A 17,461-nucleotide genomic window follows, 5' to 3' on the forward strand; every position below is an offset into this window, starting at 1 on the left:
CAATAAGTATCTGCACAGAAGACCACAAGTAAACCTGTTGTGTTAACATTATTTATAAGTGGCATTTGAACTGTAATGGGTTGCTCAATTGGAATTAGTGACAGGTGTCAAGAGTAAATTCAAGATTCTTCCTTTAATATAAGAACTGTTTAACTGTTTATTGCAAAGTTATTTCTTTGATGTTAATATTGTTAATGCTGTGTTTAAATTAAAGTTTGTTTTCACATAAAAGATACCTGTAGGTCAGAGTTATTACTCTTGGGGCTAAGTGTCCTTTCCTCATTGTTTTGCAAATTTCTTAAAATGTTGAGGTCTGATGCGGTATTCTAACAGAAGTTGGGGTCTGGTCTAGTATCCTAACAAAATTGGGGGCTCTCCCAGGATTAAATGTATAATTCTTTGTTTGGCTTGAGAATTTTTGAACTTAAAGAAAGCGTGTGTGAGGAACTGGTGCTTTCTTTCAAGTGTTTAAACAGGCTGCAACTGGTGAAATGGCTCTTTCAGTGACGAAGAGTTTTGTGTGTGTGGAAGAGGTAATGCTCGGTGCTTTACAAAGGTTGGTTAAAACAAAGCTTTTGGGTTTGGCAGTTAAGATGCGGCTGTCTTTACCTGAAGGGATGAGGAAGGTGGAGATAATTAAAGAGACAGCTCAGCATTTAAATCTGCCATAGACACAGTCTGAATCATTGGATTTAGCTAAAATGAAGCAATTAGAAATGCAGGAAAAAGAAAGAGCCTCTCATAAGCCAGTTGAAATTAGGAAAGTTGATATGGAAGTGGAAAGATTAGCAAGGGATGAAATAGAAAGAGCGGCAATGGCAGGAGAAAAGGTAAAGGAAATACAGGAAAAGGCAGAAGTTTGGTATAGTGAGAGTTTGGAGAGTGAGGGAGTTTGTTGAGGAGGGAGCAAGGCGCTCCTTTCATTTCATTTCCTCAGAGGGCGAGAAGGGAGCCGGGAGTTTACAGAGAGTGCAGCTGACTGGGAGCAGAGTCGGAGGGTGGAGTTCCTGTTGGTTCACAGCGCAGCTACAATCTGTAAGGTAAGAGTTGTTTTTTTTGGGGGGGGGTTTTGGGAGCAGCAAGCTATCTTTGTATCATTTAGCAAAATCACCAATTTTAGAGGGTTCACTTGAGAGAGTAGCAGCGGTATATATATATATTTTGGGGGGGCCTAACAGGCGCTTAATCTTTTTTTCCCTTTTAAATCTCTTTGGGAATGCAGATCGGAGGGGATGGAGGCTAGGGCAGTTGCATGCTCCTCCTGTAGGATGTGAGTGGTGAGGGACACCACTGGTGACCCCACTGACGACACCAGCGGAAAGTGCACCCAACTCCAGTTCCTCAGAGACCGCATTAGGGAATTGAAGCTGGAGCTGGATGAACTTTGGATCATCCGGGAGGCAGAGGGGGTGATAGAGAAGAGTTACAGGGAGGAAGCCACACCCAAGGTGCAGGTCAAGAGTAGCTGGGTTACAGTCAGGGGAAGGAAAAGAAACAGGCAGACAGTGCAGGGATCCCTCTGTCATCATATACACACAGGTATATGATGGTGCACAGACAGGCAGTGATTGACACACAGGATGACCAGTGAACACACAGAACACGGCAGCCAATCACCAGGCAGGACACGACCACTATAAAGCCAGAGGGCACTCATTTTCCCGCTCTCTTGGGATCCAGCCTCTGAGACAGTCCGAGCCCGTGAGCAGCAACTAGAACATACACTTTGTGGTAGTAAGATAGTCTGGTCAGGTTAGCCTCAGGTCTCCAGTCAAGTCAGCATAGTGTCAACCCACAGTTAAAGTATGTATGATAGTTAAGAGTTCAATAAAATCGAGTTGCATTTCTTCAAGTGTTGGAAGCCTGTCTCTCTCACTGCTGCAGCAAACGCAGTCCTCGCAGACCCGGCATACCCAACACATCATGGTACCAGTGAGTCATGCTCGAGTTTGACGGACCTGCCTTGAGATAGTCTGCCTTTGACCAGCGATCAGCCATCCGGTAACATGGACAGCGTCCTCCCTCCCACGCAGCTCCGCATCGCCGGCAACCTTGGTGCTAACTGGAAGATTTTCAAGCAGAAGTTCCAGCTGTATCTTGACGCGACCGACCTCGAAACCGCATCGGATGCCAGGAAGATCGCTCTCTTCCTCTCTACAGCCGGGGACCACGCTATCCACATCTTCAACTCCCTCATCTTTGCTGAAGGCGAGCACAAGACTAAGTTTAAAACAGTCCTGCTGAAGTTCGACAGCCACTGTGACATCTAAGTCAACGAGAGCGTTGAACGCTATGTGTTCCAGCAGAGGCTTCAGGGTAAGGATGAACCTTTTCAGTCCTTCTTAACCCATCTCCATATCCTCGCGCAGTCCTGCAACTACGGCTCCACTTCCGACTCCATGATCCGCGACCAGATCATTTTCGGGGTCCACTCCGATCCCCTTTGCCAGCAGCTCCTTAAAGTTAAGCAGCTCACCCTTGCCATCGCCATCGAAACCTGCGTCCTCCACGAGCACGCTAACAATTGGTACTCCCATATCAAGGTGGCAGAGATGGCGCAGCAAGGCCCCCACGATGTGGAGCGGGTGCAGGCCGTAAAACAGCTCCATGGGCCTGAGTCTGGATGAGGGCGGCCATTTTGCGTGCTTTTCCCGGGCTCCTGCGCATGCGCGCCACAACCAAGGGGACGGCGAGACTGATGACCGAACTGCGCAAGTGCGCACATCGTTCAACCGCACCGCGCATGCACGGTGACGCACGGAGCGTCCTGTCGTCGGCGCCATGACGTGCAACAACTGTGGCTCCGCCCTTTTAAAGCCGCAATGTCCCGCGAAATCTCAACGCTGTCTCCAGCATGGCAAGCTTGGCCACTACTCAGCCCTGTGCAGATCTGCTCAACTGCCCAATACACAGCGATCCCAGTCGCAGCGCAGGAACGCCCGGTCAGTACAGCAACCCGTTGCAAACTCCGACTCCAACATGGTTCCAGATTCCGACACCGAGGGCTTCACATCCCCATTCCGGGTGGGCATCGTCACCAAGCATACGATGCTTTCAGCGAAGAAGGTGCAACAACTCCCAGTGATGAGCATTGATCCGGACGACGAGTCGTGTGCCACCCTTACGGTCAACAAGGCTCGCATACGCTTCAGTCTTGACACCGGCGCTTCAGTGAACCTCATTTCAAAGTCTGACCTTGACACCATCCGCGTCAAGCCAAGCATTCTTCCACCAGCCTGCCAGCTCCTCGACTACAATGGCAATGCCATTGCTGCCAGCGGCTCATGCTAGCTTGCGGTATCCCATCGTTCTTCAAAAGCAACCCTGTGTTTTGAAATTGTAGGAACCAACAGAGCTTCCCTGCTCGGTGCTCGGGCCTGCAAAATCCTGAATCTTGTGCAGCGGTTTCACACCATGTCAACTTCCAAGCCCAATTAGATGACATCATAGCACAATACCACAGCGTCTTCGAAGGTATGGGTACACTACCTTCACGATACAAGATACTGCTGAAGCCGAATGCCACACCTGTGGTTCATGCACCGTGTCGGGTGCCGGCACCCATCAAGGACCGCCTCAAGCAGCAGCTGCAAGACCTCCAGGACCAGGGCGTCATTTCTAAGGTCAGTGAACCCACGGACTGGGTTAGCTCCATGGTCTGTGTCAAAAAACCATCAGGGGAACTTCGCATTTGTATTGACCCAAAGATTTGAACCGTAACATCATGAGGGAACACTACCCTATACCTAAACGAGAAGAGCTCAACAGCTAAATGGCTCACGCCAAGTTTTTCACGAAGCTGGATACCTCCAAGGGGTTTTTGGCAAATACAGCTGGACGCATCCAGTCGAAAGTTGTGTACATTTAACACCCCGTTCGGTCGCTACTGTTACAACTGGATGCCCTTTAGCATCATCTCTGCCTCGGAGGTGTTCCACCGCATAATGGAGCAAATGATGGAGGACATCGAGAGAGTGTGAGTGTACGTCGATGATATCATTATTTGGTCCACAACTCCTCAGGAGCACATCGATCGCCTCAAGCGAGTGTTCCACAGGATCCACGAGCATGGCCTCCGACTCAATAGAGCCAAATGCTCGTTCGATCAAGCAGAAATAAAGTTCCTTGGCGACCATATTTCACAGTTCGGTGTGCGGCCAGATGCAGACAAGGTGTCAGCGATCAACGCCATGAAGACCCCGGAGGACATGAAGGCGGTCCTCCGCTTCCTCGGGATGGTCAATTTCCTTGGTAAGTTTATCCCCAACCCTGCATCACACACCACAGCTCTCCGCAATCTTGTCAAAAAAACTATGGACTTCCAGTGGCTCCCGTTCATGATCAAGAGTGGCATGAGCTCAGGGCGAAACTCACCAAGGCCCCGGTACTGGCGTTTTTTGACTCCGCCAAGGAGACGAAGATCTCCACCGACGCGAGCCAGGCTGGCATTGGGGCAGTACTCCTCCAGCGGGACGAATCCACCTCCTGGGCCCCAGTCGCATATGCCTCTGGAGCCATGACACCTACTGAGCAACTATACGCTCAGCTTGAAAAAGAATGCCTGGGCCTCCTCACAGGGATTGACAAATTCCATGATTACGTGTATGGACTCCCCAAATTCACGGTCGAGACAGACCACAGGCCATTGGTTCACATCATCCAAAATGACCTCAATGATATGACGCCACGACTACAACGTATCCTCCTCAAATTCCGCCGCTACGATTTTGACCTGGTCTACACCCCGGGCAAAGAGCTCATTGTGGCTGATGCACTCTCTAGATCCATCACCACGCCGTGTGAGCAGTCGGACTTTATCTGTCAGATCGACGCTCAGGTGAAGTTTTGTGCATCCAACTTTCCGGCCACTGATGAAAGGGTCGTGCAAATTTGTCAGGAGACGGCCAGGGATCCTTTACTCCAGCGGGTAATGCGACATCTCACGGATGGTTGGCAAAAGGGACAGTGCCCCCAGTTTTATAATGTAAAGGACGATCTAGTGGTATTGGACGGCATATTAATGAAGCTGGACAGGATAGTCATCCCACAGAGCATGCGAGAGCTGGTCCTCGGCCAAACCCACGAGGGTCACCTGGAGGTCGAAAGGTGTCGCCGTCGAGCCCGAGAGGCAGTATATTGGCCAGGCATCAGTCAGGAAATCGCCAACACGGTCCTCAATTTCCCAACGTGTCAAATGTTCCAGCCGACTCAGCCCAAAGAGACTCTACAGCCGCATGAACTGGTGTCCTCCCCATGGTTGGTATTGACCTCTTTCATGCAAAGGGCTGAGACTATGTCCTCGTGGACTACGTTTCCAACTACCCCGAGGTGGTCAGACTGACAGACCTCACATCAGCAACAGTCATCAACGCATGCAAAGAGACTTTTGCCCATCATGGCATTCCACTTACAGTTATGACTGATAATGGCCCTTGTTTCTTCAGCCGGGAGTGGACGGATTTTGCCCGGCTGTACAATTTTACACACGTCACTTCAAGCCCCCACTACCCCCAGTCGAATGGGAAGGCTAAAAAGGGGGTCCACATTGTTAAAAGACTGTTGTGCAAAGCTGCTGACTCGGGTTCGGATTTTAACCTGGCGCTGTTAGCCTACTGGGCGACTCCTTTGTCCGCTGGCCTGTCCCCAGCACAGCTGCTAATGAACCGCACTACGGACGACGGTGTCGGCTATCCACATCCCGGACCTTGACAATTTTCCGGTCCTGCAGAGGATGCAACAGTCTCGGGCTCAATGCAAGTCAGTGTACGACGCCCACGCCTCAGATCTCCCTGCTCTGGCTCCTGCTGACCGAGTTCATGTTCAGCTACTTGACAGTGGCTGGTCTGCCACAGCTGTGGTGGTTAAGCAAGTGACCCCGAGACCGTTCCTCGTTCGCATGCATGATGGCTCCTTTCTTCGGCGTAATAGGCGGGCACTGCGGCTATTTCCATGCCCGCCACCTGAACGTGATGTCCCTCCTCGCATGCTGGTTCCTCAGGACGCGCCCTTCCACGAGGCCACCGATCTGCCAGTTCTTTTACCGACCTCTACATTGGAGGCAGTTCCGCCCATTCAAGTGCAGGTGGCCCCTGACCCACCCTTGAGACGGTCAGCCAGAATTCGTCGCCCGCCACAGAGACTGAATTTATAGACTGAATGTTGCATTACCTTGTGACCCGTTTATACATCTGTACATATTGTTTCTTCCTAATTTGTTACCTGCCCTCTATCTGCACTAGACACCTTCCCATGTAAATATGTAAACATACTTTGTATATAGTCAGGCTCCTGTACACACACACACTCACTATTTATTGACATGACTACTTTTTAATTAGTAAAAAAAAAAGGGGGGGAGATGACATAATATACACACAGGTATATGATGGTGCACAGACAGGCAGTGATTGACACACAGGATGACCAGTGAACGCACAGAACACAGCAGCCAATCACCAGACAGGACACGACCACTATAAAGCCAGAGGGCACTAGTTTTCCCGCTCTCTTGGGATCCAGCCTCTGAGACAGTCAGAGCCTGTGAGCAGCAACAAGAACATACACCATGTGGTAGTAAGATAGTCTGGTCAGGTTACCCTCAGGTCTCCAGTCAAGTCAGCATAGTGTCAACCCACAGTTAAAGTATGTATGATAGTTAAGTGTTCAATAAAATCGAGTTGCATTTCTTCAAGTGTTGGAAGCCTGTCTCTCTCTCTGCTGCAGTAAACGCAGTCCTCGCAGACCCGGCATACCCAACACATCACCCTCGTGGCCGTTCACCTTCAAAACAAGTACACCGTTTGGATGCTGTTGGGGGGGGGGGGATGACCTACCGGGGAAGGCCCTAGTGGCCAGGTCTCTGGCACTGAACCTGGCTCTGTGGCTCAGAAGGGAAGGGAGGAAAATAGAAAAGCAATAGTGACAGGAAACTCAATGGGTAGGTGAATGGATAGGTGATTCTGTAGTTGCGAACGAGACTCCCGGAAGGTATATTGCTTCCTGGGTGCCAAGGTCATGGATGTCTTGGATCGAGTCTACAGGATTCTTAAGGGGAAGGGTGAGCAACCAGAAGACGTGGTGCACATAGGCACCAACAACATAGCTAAGAAAAGGGATGAGGATCTAAAAAGTGATTTTAGGGTGTTAGGTTGGAAGCTAAAGAGCAGGACAAGCAGAGTTGTAATCTCAGGATTGCTGCCGGTGCCACGTGCAAGTGAGACAAGGAACAGAGAGCGAGAGCAGTTGAACACGTGGCTACAGGGCTGGTGCAGGAGGGAAGGCTTCAGATATGTGAATCATTGGGATACCTTCTGGAGAAGGTGGGGCCTGTACCTGAAGGACGGATTGCACCTAAACTGGAGAGGCACCAATATCTTGGGTGGGAGGTTTGCTGGAGCTCTTCGGGAGGGTTTATACTAGATTGGCAGGGGGATGGGAACCAGAGCTAAGGATCAGAGGCTAGGGTAGCTGTTGAACAGGCAGAAAAAGTCTGTGGTGAGTCTGTGAGGAAGGATAGACAGTTGATAGGGCAAAGTTGTACTCAGTGGAATAGGTTAAAGTGTGTCTGTTTCAATGCATGGAGTGTCAGGAATATGGGAGATGAACTTAGAGCATGGATCAGCATGACAGGGGCTGGTTTAGCACACTGGGCTAAATCGCTGGCTTTTAAAGCAGACCAAGGCAGGCCAGCAGCACGGTTCAATTCCCGTACCAGCCTCCCCAAACAGGCGCCAGAATGTGGCGACTAGGGGCTTTTCACAGTAACTTCATTTGAAGCCTACTTGTGACAATAAGCGATTTTCATTTCAGGACTTGGAACTACGATGTTGTGGCCATTACAGAGACATGGATTTCTCAGGGGCAGGAATGTTTGTTAGATGTTCCAGTGTTAGATGGTTTAAGAAGAATAGGGAGGGAGGTAAACGAGGAGGGGGAGTGGCACTGTTAATTAGGGAGTGCACCACAGCTGCAGAAAAGGAGGTAGTCGAGGAGGGTTTGTCTACTGAGTCAGTATGGGTGGAAGTCAGAAACAAAAAAGGAGCAGTCACTTTATTGGGAGTTCTCTACAGACAAGCAGAGAGATAGAGGAACAGATTGGGCGGCAGATCTTGGAAAGGTGCAGAAGTAACAGAGTTGTTGTCATGGGTGACTTCAACTTCCCTAATATTGACTGGAACCTCCTTAGTGCAAATGGTTTGGATGGAGCAGATCTTGGCAGGTATGTACAGGAAGGATTCCTGACACAATGTCAGATGTCTCGGTGGGAGAGCATTTCGGTAACAGTGACCACAACTCCTTGACCTTTACCATAGTCATGGAGAGGGAAAGGGACACACAGTATGGGAAGGTATTTAATGGGGAGGTGAAACTGCTATTAGACAGGAGCTGAGGAGCATAAAGTGCGACCAATTGTTCTTGGGGAAACGCACAACAGTAATGTGGGGGTTGTTTAAGGAGCAGTTGCTGCGAGTGCTGAATAGTTTTGTCCCACTGAGACGAGGAAGGAATGGTAAGGTGAAGGAGCCTTGGATGACAAGATAAGTGGAGCTTCTGTCAAGAGGAAAAAGGAAGCTTACGTAAGGTTGCGGAAGCAAGGATCTGGCACGGCTCTAGAGGCTTACAAGGTAGCAGGAAGGAACTCAAAAATGGACTTAGGAGAGCTAGAGGGGGGCATGACAAAGCCCTGGTGGGAAGGATTAGGGAAAACCCCAAGGCGTTCTACACTTATGTAAGAAATATGAGGATGATTAAAGTGAGAGTAGGGCCGATCAGGGATAGTGGAGGGAACTTGTGCCTAGCATCTGAGGAGATGGGGGAGGTCCGAAATGAATATTTAGCTTCAGTATTCACTAGAGAGAGGGGCCTTGTTGCTCATGAGAACAGCGTGAACCAGATTAATTGACTCGAACGGGTTGATATTAAGGAGGATGTGCTGGAAATTTTGAAAAGCATCAGGATAGATAAGTCCCCTGGACCTGACGGGATATACCCAAGGTTACTACAGGAAGCGAGGGAGGAGATTGCTGCGACATTGGCGATGATCTTTGCATCCTCACTCTCCACTGGAGTAGTACCGGATGATTGGAGGGAGGCAAATGTTGTTCCCCTGTTCAAGAAAGGGAATAGGGAAATCCCTGGGAATTACAGACCAGTCACAAGCCTCATTGAATTCTTTGAGAATGTGACGAGACACATTGATGAAGGTCGGGCATTGGTTGTGGTGTATTTGGATTTCAGAAAGGCATTTGAACAGGTTCCCCATGGTAGGCTCATTCAGAAAGTTAGGGGGCATGGGATACAGGGAAATCTGGCTATCTGGATACAGAAATGGCTGGCCGAAAAAAGACAGCGAGTGGTAGTGGATGGAAAGTATTCCGCCTGGAGGTCAGTGACCAGTGGTATCCCACAGGATCACCAGGACCAGGGATCATCCACTGCCTAACCTCACTTAGTGCTAGGGGCTTGGTCGGGGAAGAGTTTGTAAGGAACATCCAGGAGGGCTTCTTAAAACAATATATAGATAGTCCAACTAGGGAAGGGGCTGTACTGAACCTGGTATTGGGGAATGGGCCCGGCCAGGTGGCAGAAGTTTCAAGAAGGGAGCATTTCGGGAACAGTGACCACAATTCAGTAAGTTTTTAAAGTGCTGGTGGACAAGGATAAGAGTGACCCTCGGGTGAATGTGCTAAATTGGGGGAAGGCTAATTATAACAATAATAGGCGGCAACTGAAGAACCTAGATTGGGGGCGGATGTTTGAGGGTAAATCAACATCTGACATGTGGGAGGCTTTCAAATGTCAGTTGAAAGGAATTCAGGACGGGCATGTTCCTGTGCGGAAGAAGGATAAATACGGCAAATTTCGGGAACCTTGGATAACGAGAGATATTGTAGGCCTCGTCAAAAAGAAAAAGGAGCCATTTGTCAGGAGCACATAGGAATGTAGAGGTAGTAGGGGATGGTGTAGTCAGGGGGATTGACTCTGTTCTCTGTGGCAAGGAGTGAGAGTCCGGATGGCTGTGTTGCCCACCCAGTGCCACAGTTTGGGACATCAACTCAGGGCTGGAGAGGAAATTGCAGTGGGATTGGGAGGATACAGAGGACATGGTCATGTGGGTGCCAATGGCATTGGCAGGTGAGGAAGGAGGTTCTGCATCATCAGTTTGAGGAGCTAGGCACAAAATTGAGAAGCAAAACCTGAAAGGCAATAATTTCCAGATTAGTACCTGAGCGATGTGCGAATTGGCGTTGGCTAAATTAGATTAGAGAATTGAATGCGCAACTCAGAGATTGGCGTGGGAGAGTTGGGGCACTGGCACCAGTGTTGGTGAAAGTGGATCTGTTCTGTTGGCATGATCTATACCTGAAATGTGCTGGTGCTGATGTATGAGCGAGCCACATCATCAGTGTTGGAGGGTTTGAATGTTTGTGGAAGAGATGCCAATCAAGCAGGCTGCTTTGTCCAGGATGGTGTTGAGCTTCTTGAGTGTTGTTGGCTTATGTCCTGGTCACGGTACTTAAGAATGAGAATATGTGGCAAATCTAATAATAATAATCTTTGTTGTCACAAGTAGGCTTACATTAACACTGCAATGAAGTTACTGTGAAAAGTCTACAGTTTCTGCATTCCTGCGCCTGTTCGGGTACACGGAGGGAGAATTCAGAATGTCAAAATTACCTAACAGCACGTCTTTCGGGACTTGTGGGAGGAATCGGGAGCGCCCGGAGGAAACCCACGCACACAAGGGGAGAACGTGCAAACTCCGCACAGACAGTGACCCAAGACGGGAATCGAACCTGGGACCCTGGCGCTGTGAAGCAAGAGTGCTAACCACTGTGCTACTGTGCCGCCCCCATATTCCAGATCCACAGCAATATGGTTGACTCTTAACTGCCCCCTCAAGGGCAATTCGGGATGGGAAATAAATGTGGGCACAGTCTGCGTCGCCCACATCCCAAGAACAAATGAAAAAATAGAATGTTCTTATGTCTCACCATTAAAGATTGACTTAGAAATATTCATAGAAAATAGAAGCAGGAGGAGGCCATTCGGCCCTTCGTGCCTGCTCCCCCATTCATTATGATCATGGCTGATTATCAAGTTCAATACCCTGACCCCACCTTTCCCCCCGTGTGGATTGGCCATGATAAATTGCCCTTATTGTCCAAAATTGCCCTTAGTGTTGGGTGGGGTTACTGGGTTATGGGGATAGGGTGGAGGTGTTGACCTTGGGTAAGGTGCTCTTTCCAAGGGCCGGTACAGACTCGATGGGCCGAATGGCCTCCTTCTGCACTGTAAATTCTATGATAATTATACTGCATCTGCCATGCATTTGCCCACTCACTCAGTCTGTCCAAATCCTGCTGAAGCATCTCTGCATCCTCCCCACAGCTCACCCTCCAACCCAACCTTGTATCATCTTCTTCCCCGCTGTTACCAGACTCAAAAATGACCCACTTATGGACAGATCTGTTCTCTTCACATATCTTCTCTACTGAGTAGCGCTACACTCTGTCTGCTTCTTCAGATGCCTGTGTCCATGTATTTACATTGAGTATTTATGTTTGCCCTATGTTTTTTTTTCATGTTTGGAATGATCTGCCTGGACTGGACTGTTAAAAGGTTCCTCAAATGCTGGAATGGATATTAAGGGCGCTGGTTTTAGCACTGCTTGAGGTTTCCCTATCACTTGACATGTGTGACATGATCAACAAAATTTAACTACATCTTCATGTAGTCCAGGCCAATAAAAATGTTTTTGTATTTTAGTTTGAGTTTTCCATATTCCCAAATGACCTCCCACTGGTACCTCATGTGCTACTCACAACACCCCCTTTCTATACCCTACCGGCAATACCACTTGATGAACCTCTGCCCACTTTTCATCCGCCTGTAAAGGTCTAGTAAAGGTCTCCATTTTCTCATCAAGACATCATTTTTACGGTAATAACATTCAGGGGTGAAATTCTCCGGAAACGGCGCGATGTCCGCCGACTGGCGCCCAAAACGGCGCAAATCAGACGGGCATCGCGCCGCCCCAAAGGTGCGGAATGCTCCGCATCTTTGGGGGCCGAGCCCCAACATTGAGGGGCTAGGTCGGCGCCGGACGAATTTCCGCCCCGCCAGATGGCGGAAAAGGCCTTTGTTGCCCCGCCAGCTGGCGCGGAAATGACATGTCGGGGCAGCGCATGCGCGGGAGCGTCAGCGGCCGCTGACAGCTTCCCACGCATGCGCAGTGGAGGGAGTCTCTTCTGCCTCCGCCATGGTGGAGACCGTGGCAGAAGCAGAAGGGAAAGAGTGTCCCCACGGCACAGGCCCGCCCGCGGATCGGTGGGCCCCGATCGCGGGCTAGGCCACCGTGGGGGCACCCCCCGGGGCCAGATCGCCCCGCGCCCCCCCCCCCAGGACCCCGGAGCCCGCCCGCGCTGCCTTGTCCCGCCGTTAAGGTAGGTGATTTAATTTACGCCGGCGGGACAGGCATTTTAGCGGCGGGACTTCGGCCCAGCCGGGCAGGAGAATCGAGCGGGGGTCGGAGAATTTCGGCCCTGGTATATACACTTGTAACTCCGCCAATTTTCCTGAACTAAAATTATCCGCCCCATCCTCCACCTGTTCTTGTTCTTTTCCAAACATCTGATCAAAAATTGTTTCTGATAATTGAACTATCCATCCTTCAACACTTCAGTTGTCTGATTTTCCACTGACTTATCAACTACAGTAGGCATCACTCCCAACTCCGATCCAGCTATATCATTACCCAAGATAAACTGACTTCCTGGACAAGATAGTTTCTCTATTACTCCTACTACCACTTCACCACTCTTCACTGGACTTTCCAACCTTACCTTATATAATGGAACACTACTCTTCTCACCCTGAATTCCACATATTACTACCTTTTCTGGCAATATTCCTCCCAAACTATATAACTCCTCATCTCTTACCATCAATGATTGACTAGCTCCCTTATCTCTTAAAATTGTGACTTTAATACCTACTCCTCCGGGTAAACCTGAGTAAAATTTACCCACATAAGTAAATTCTTTAAAGAGATCTGGCACCTTCTTATCAATCACCTCTTGATCAGGCTGTACAATCTTTTGCAGCTCCTTCGCTTCACTTGGGCTTTCCTTTACCACTTTAACAAACCCCACTGTCTTATCCTGTTTTACCACATCAGCCTTCCCAGTGCTTTTCTTCAACCACCAACATTGTGACTTGACATGACCTAGTTTATTACAGTGAAAACATCTGAAACTTTTCATTTCTTTTCCACCCTCCTGATTTTCTTTTTTAATCTGAGGTACACTCTCCTTATTATCTCCCATCAGATCACCTTTACTTTTACCACTTGAGTATTTCTCGTTTCCCCAGTTTCTGTACCTCACAGACTGAAACTGATGTCGGAAACCAAACTTTGATTTATGAACTAATTCATAATCATCTGCCATTTCTGCTGCTAACCTCGCGGTTTTAACCCTCTGCTCCCTCACATGAGTTCTCACTACATCAGGAATTGAATTTTTAAACTCCTCCAAAAGTATAATTTCTCTGAGAGCTTCATACTTTTGGTCTATTTTCAAAGTCCTTATCCACCTAACAAAATTACTCTGTTTAATCCTTTCAAACTCCATGTCTGTTTGACCAGGTTCTTTACCTAAATTTCTAAACCTTTGTCTGTCGGCTTCAGGCACTAGTTCATAAGCACCTAAGATGGATTTTTTCACCACCTCATACGTCCCAGATACATCCTCTGATTGTGATGCAAACACTTCACTAGCCCTACCTACCAGCTTTGTTTGAATCAGTAATGCCCACATGTCCTGTGACCATTTCATTTGTTTAGCTACCTTCTCAAATGAAATGAAAAAGGCTTCTACCTCCTTCTCATCATACCTTGGCAATGCTTGAACATATTTAAATAGATCCCCACCAAGCCTTCGACTCTGAGGCTCTTTCTCTTTATCCTCATCACTATCCTCAAACTGCATGTTTCCCTTTACATCCGCCAATTCTAACTGACTGTCATGTTTCATGGCCATTTTCTGAAGTTCAAACTCTCTCTCTTTTTCGTTTTCCCTTATCTGTACTTCCCTTTCTCTTTCTTGTTGTTCTGCTAGGGCTATTCCTTCTATTTCCCTCATTTCGTATTCAAGCTGTTTTATTTCTTTTTCATGTTCACGTTGCTTAGTCTGTAACTGAATTTTTGCCATTTCTAATGAGTCGGACTGTGTCTCAGGCAATGTTAAATGCTCAGCTATCGCCGTAAGTACCTCTTCATTTTGTATGCTGTCAGGTAACGTTAACTGCAATGTTTTTGCCAAATCTATAAGCCTTTTTTTAGTCTCTGTTCGTAAGGTACTGCATGTGACCTTCTCCATCCACAAAAACTTCCAAAAGAGCCATTGTCCACAACACACTCCCTACTTAAACTGGAATACCACACCTGAAAAGCAAACACAAATATGCTCACCCCTCACTGTCTTTAAGTTCACTAAGCCAACCCAATCACGAAAGATAGACTTTTACCCCACGAGCCCCCAATTTATAATGGGCCAGGTTTAGAGAACACCAAAGTATATCATGGAGTTCACTTGACCCACACAATTTAATAGATTTTGGTTATGAGGAGCACAAGGGCCCACTTTCCAGGTGTGATGCAACAGAGATCTTAAGTATTTTTAAACAAAACAATGTTTATTCTATGAAGCTAGTTAACATTTTATAAACACACAGTAACATCTTATCAACTATCAACACAGATACCCCTCACCAAGATACAGTACTCTATCGGTAACCCTTAGTAACTTTCCTAACAACGTCCATAAGCCAAACAGCCTTTTTCCCTACAAAAACTGTAAGTTTTCATTCCTTACAGAAACAGGTATTATTTTGAAATTATCAAGTGATCTGGAGACATTCTTTAGCATGCAGAGAGAGAGACCAAAGTACACCTGCTTGGTTTGGATGCAGCTCCCCAACTGAAAACCGAAAGTAAAATTCAGAGTCAAAAACAGCTTCCAGCTCAAAACGAAAGTAAAAAGCAGAGCCAGAGTCCAGCTCCACCCACACAATGACATCACTGCAGCCACTTGAGAAGACAAACATTTCTTAAAGTGACACTCCCATGACAGTTTGCAGAACTCGGTACACGTACGAATAAACAAATCCAAATCTGAAAATTTGGAGATAGTACATTTAGTTCCCTCCACCAAATCATTAATATATAATCTGAACAGTTGGGGTCCTCGCACAGATCACTGTGGTACCCCACTAGTCACTGCCTGCCAATCGGAAAAATACACATTTATCCCAACTTGTTGCTCCCTGTACCCCTTAAGATCTTATCCTCCTTATCTACGCCACTGCATACAGATGAGTAAACCTTACCCTTAAAGGGTCTGGGGCTGGATTCTCCGATTCTAGGGCTATGTCCCCACGCCAGTGTGGGAACGGTGGCTTTTTACTCCAGAAAAAATGGCGTAAAGCGGCTACCGATTCCCTGTTCTGCTGGGGGCTAGCAGGAAGGCAGTGTAGAGCACCCGGCTCTAGCTGCCGATACAGCCCGGAGAATTGCCGGTTCCAAGGCCGCGCATGCGCACGGCAGCAGCCTGCAGCATCCGCACCGTGCAACATGGCGGTGGCCACTTGCGGACCCGGCCCGCGAAACAGCCCCCCCTTCAACTGGCTCACGTGCCCTGGACCACCTCCACCACAGTGCCCCCAGTGCCTGATGAAGTCTCCCCACCCGCGGATCGGCCCTCCCCCAACTGTGGCGGTGCTGGACTTTGTCCGCAGCCGCCACGCCGAATTCCCGACGGATGAGACCATGAGAGACCCACGCAGTCGGGAACTCGGCCAGTCGGGGGCGGAGCATAGGGAGCAGGCCTCAGGGTCGATATGTGGCGCACTTTGGGGGGGGGGGGAGCATCGTGAAAGCGGCGCTGAGCCTGATTTGGTCGGGAACTTTGATTCTCAGGCCGATCGCCAAACGTGATTTCGGCGTCGTCAACCGGAGGATCCAGCCCCTGATATCTTCTTATCAATCAACCTCTGAACAAGCTGCATACTCTTTTGCATCTCTTCAGTTGCAACCATAGTTTTTTTCCCACTTTAATAAACCTCCTGCTTTTTTCAAAGAGTCTGTCTTCCCTGTACTTTTCTGAAGGGCTCAACACTGCGACCTTGTGTGTCCAAACTTTATTACAATGAAAACATTTAACTTTTCTTATCTCTCTTGCACCTTTATAACCTTAGGAAAAATCATTTTTAATATCTGCAACTAGGCCTCCTTTGCATTGTGAATTTCTCATTTTGATTTGATTTGATTTATTGTCACATGTACCGAAGTACAGTGAAAAGTATTTTTCTGTGAAAATTTATACGTGGGGTTACTCTTTCCTCTAGACTTTCCTCGACATCTGCATTTAACTACTGCAACCTTCTAAGTTGATAATCTATTTGCAGTTCCATTTTTCAAAGTACAAAATCTCTCATCTTGTCTTATTCCTCCGCCATTACCCATCCCTCCTTTTTCTTTGAGAACATAGAACAGTACAGCGCAGTACAGGCACTTCGGCCCACGATGTTGTGCCGACCATTTATCCTAATCTAAGATCAACCTAACCTACACCCCTTCAATTTACTGCTGTCCACGTGCCTGTCTAAGAGTCGCTTAAATGTCCCTAATGACTGTGACTCCACAACCTCTGCTGGCAGTGCACCCACACACCCACCAGTCTCTGTGTAAAGAACTGACCTCTGACATCTTCCTTATACCTTCCTCCAATCACCTTAACATTATGTCCCCTCGTGACAGCCATTTCCACCCTGGGGAAAATCTCTGGCTATCCACTCTGTCGATGACTCTAATCATCTTGTGCACCTCTATCAAGTCACCTCTCTTCCTTCTTCGCTCCAGTGAGAAAAGCCCTAGCTCCCTCAACCTTTCTTCATAAGACATGCCCTCCAGTCCAGGCAGCATCCTGGTAAATATCCTCTGCACCCTCTCCAAAGCATCCACATCCTTCCTATAATGAGGCGACCAGAACTGGACACAATATTCCAAGTGTGGCCTAACCAGAGTTTTATAAAGCTGCAGCAAAACCTCACTGCTCTTAAACTCAATCCCCCTGTTAATGGAAGCCAACACACCTGTATACCTAGATTTCTCTGACTGTCGATACTCTTGAGGGTCCTACCATTCACTGTATATTCCCTACCTCTATTAGACCTTCCAAAATGCATTACTTCACATTTGTCCGGATTAAACTTCATCTGCCATCTCTCCGCCCAAGTCAATTATTTATTTTCTCTTCGATGTTTATTCATCTTAACAAATATTCCAGAGCAACTTTAAAAGTTTGGAGAAGACACCTTGACAACTTACTGGATATTCAGCAGATTCACGCCAACTTCCTCCGCTGTACGAGAGCAGAAACCAATTGCTACAGTGTCAAAA

At 48.1% G+C, this 17,461-nt stretch overlaps 1 long non-coding RNA gene across 1 annotated transcript in view; it reads right to left on the reverse strand.

Annotated features, from left to right (window-relative positions):
* LOC140424758 (uncharacterized) overlaps nt 1-17,461 on the reverse strand; it is a 268,205-nt gene that overhangs the window by 23,774 nt on the left and 226,970 nt on the right. The window contains exon 3 of the long non-coding RNA XR_011947680.1: nt 17,390-17,447. This is a non-coding gene — a long non-coding RNA (uncharacterized lncRNA). The remainder of the gene's footprint in view (nt 1-17,389; nt 17,448-17,461) is intronic.

Source organism: Scyliorhinus torazame, chromosome 6 (genome assembly GCF_047496885.1).
Source record: "Scyliorhinus torazame isolate Kashiwa2021f chromosome 6, sScyTor2.1, whole genome shotgun sequence".
Taxonomy (NCBI): domain Eukaryota; kingdom Metazoa; phylum Chordata; class Chondrichthyes; order Carcharhiniformes; family Scyliorhinidae; genus Scyliorhinus; species Scyliorhinus torazame.